The sequence below is a fragment of the Ictidomys tridecemlineatus genome, chromosome 6 (genome assembly GCF_052094955.1).
Source record: "Ictidomys tridecemlineatus isolate mIctTri1 chromosome 6, mIctTri1.hap1, whole genome shotgun sequence".
NCBI lineage: Eukaryota > Metazoa > Chordata > Mammalia > Rodentia > Sciuridae > Ictidomys > Ictidomys tridecemlineatus.
This window is the reverse complement of record NC_135482.1, coordinates 58,919,001-58,921,272: the sequence shown is the minus strand read 5'-3', so window position 1 is coordinate 58,921,272 and position 2,272 is coordinate 58,919,001. Positions and strand designations below refer to the sequence as shown.

General features: G+C 36.5%; 1 pseudogene; it reads right to left on the bottom strand.

Annotated features, from left to right (window-relative positions):
- Window positions 1-444: 444 nt before the first annotated feature.
- LOC144378359 (olfactory receptor 6C6-like) lies at window positions 445-1,398 on the bottom strand (annotated as a pseudogene).
- Between the last annotated feature and the right edge of the window lie 874 nt (window positions 1,399-2,272).

Sequence of the window (2,272 nt, the reverse complement as noted above, 5' to 3'; positions counted from 1 at the left end):
CTTTGGTTAGTAGCTGAATCTCAACAGCATAGAGAAGAAGCTGTGCATGCATGCAATAGCATGGGTAAACTTTGCTATGTTGAACAAAAGAAGTCAGACATGTAATTCAAACAGAAAGTTACTTTCACATAAAATTTCAGAACAGGCATGACAGGCACAAGAACAGTTACTAAAGATCATCATTGTATACTCTGATTCAATGGCATATGGAGATGTTTTTATACACATGCTTTAAATATATAAATATTTCTCCAAACCAACATAAAAATTTATATATAATGAATTGTAGGTTGACTTTCTCTCATGGGTTAGTATCATCTTTATTGTTCAGAGACTATGAAGTAAGAACCAAAGCCTGTGTTCAATTATTTTTACTCCAAATGACATTTATTTATGTTTACAAATAACTTAGTTGTAATTATTTTGATTCCACAGGAGAAAATTTTATTTATGTCTAAACTCTGCCTTGTTGTTTTTAAAAGAACAAAAACTTTGGAGCATATGCTTGAGAGCTTCTCTCACCTGCTGGTTCCTCAGGGTGTAAATGAAAGGGTTGAGTAAAGGGGCAACAGAGGTATTAGGCACAGCTACACCTTTAGTTAAACTCACCCTTTCTTTTGCTGATGGCTTCATATACATAAACATACAACTTCCATAAGTAATAGAGACAACTACCATGTGTGAGGAGCAGGTGGAAAAGACCTTCATTCTTTGTTGAACAGAAGGGAATTTGAGAATGGTTTTGATGATGAATGTGTAGGAGAGGATCACTAATAACAATGTGAGGGCAAGTGTTAACACAGCTAAGACAAAGGCCATCAATTCGATTAAATGTGTATCTGTGCAAGAGATCTGCAGGATGGGGGGTGTCACACAGAAAGTGGTCAATCACTTTGGAAGCACAGAAATCCAGTTTGAGTCCAAGGAGCAAAAGGGGAAAGATGATTAAGAATCCAGCTACCCAGGAGCTGAGCACCAGTTGGTAGCATACCTTGCTATTCATAATGACTGGGTATTGCAGAGGTTTGCAGATGGCAATATAGCGGTCATAGGACATGGCAGCCAGGAGGTAAAACTCTGTAATCCCTAGTATGAAAAAAAAAAAGAATAATTGAGTTGCACAACAATTGTAGGAAATTGTTCTGTCTCCAGTGAGAATGCTTATCAGGAACCGTGGGATGCAGACTGTTGTGAAGGAAATTTCCAAGAAGGAAAAATTTCGGAGGAAGAAATACATTGGAGTCTTGAGGTGGGGATCCAGCAGGGTGAGGAGGATGATGGTTAAGTTCCCCATCAGGCTCAATAGAAAAATAGAAACAGGAAAATCACAATTTGTAGCACAGAGTCATCTGTCAGTCCAAGTAAAATGAACTCTATCTCCATGGATTGATTCTTCATTTCTCTTTTGTCCTATCAAATTTACAGAAAATAAAAACTAATCTCATGAGTAAGAAGTTAGTTCTTCCTTTTCAGCTATATAAAACTCCATTTCCAAAAATTTGCCAATTCACAAATATTTCTCAAATCAGCTTAGATTTCATCACAATGAACATAATCTGCACTTCAGTCATCATCTTTATGAGAACACTTAGAGATCCTTCCCTTGTCCAGAACTGAGTGTAACCTACTTACCAGTTTATAGGACATTTAATATAATCTATAACTAATCTTTCAAATACTTTATCACAATAAGCTGTTCAAATATTCTTTTTTTTTTTTGGTCTTAGGGATTGAACTAAGAGGTACTTAACCAGGAAGCAACATCCCAAGCACCTCCACACACTTTATTTATTTAGAGACACAGTCTCACTGAGTTGCTTAGGGACTCACTAAGTTGGGGAGACTGGTTTTGAACTCAGAATCCACCTGGCTCAGCTCACCACCAGCTGCTAGTATTGTAGGCATTCACCATCATGCCCAGTTTGTGTGATCAAACAAATTATCATTCAAGTGACACAATGATTATACAAAATAGTTTTCTTCCAAGTAGCCAAAATAACTAGAAATTTAGGGATACATATAATAGTATAGGAAATTTCTAAGAAAGAAAAAATATATAAGAATCCAGTGAATATACAGCAGGGTGAGAGAGGGGATGATCAGCTCAAAGCAATGCTTAACAAATATTTGTGAAGCAGGAACATAAATAACACAACATTCAAATATGGGTTATTTGAATTCACCAAGATAAACACTGTCACTACTGCATGGTTTCCCATTATCATGTTCTGTCTTTTATCAGGTCTGAATTGTGAGGGTAGAGGGAAAGATC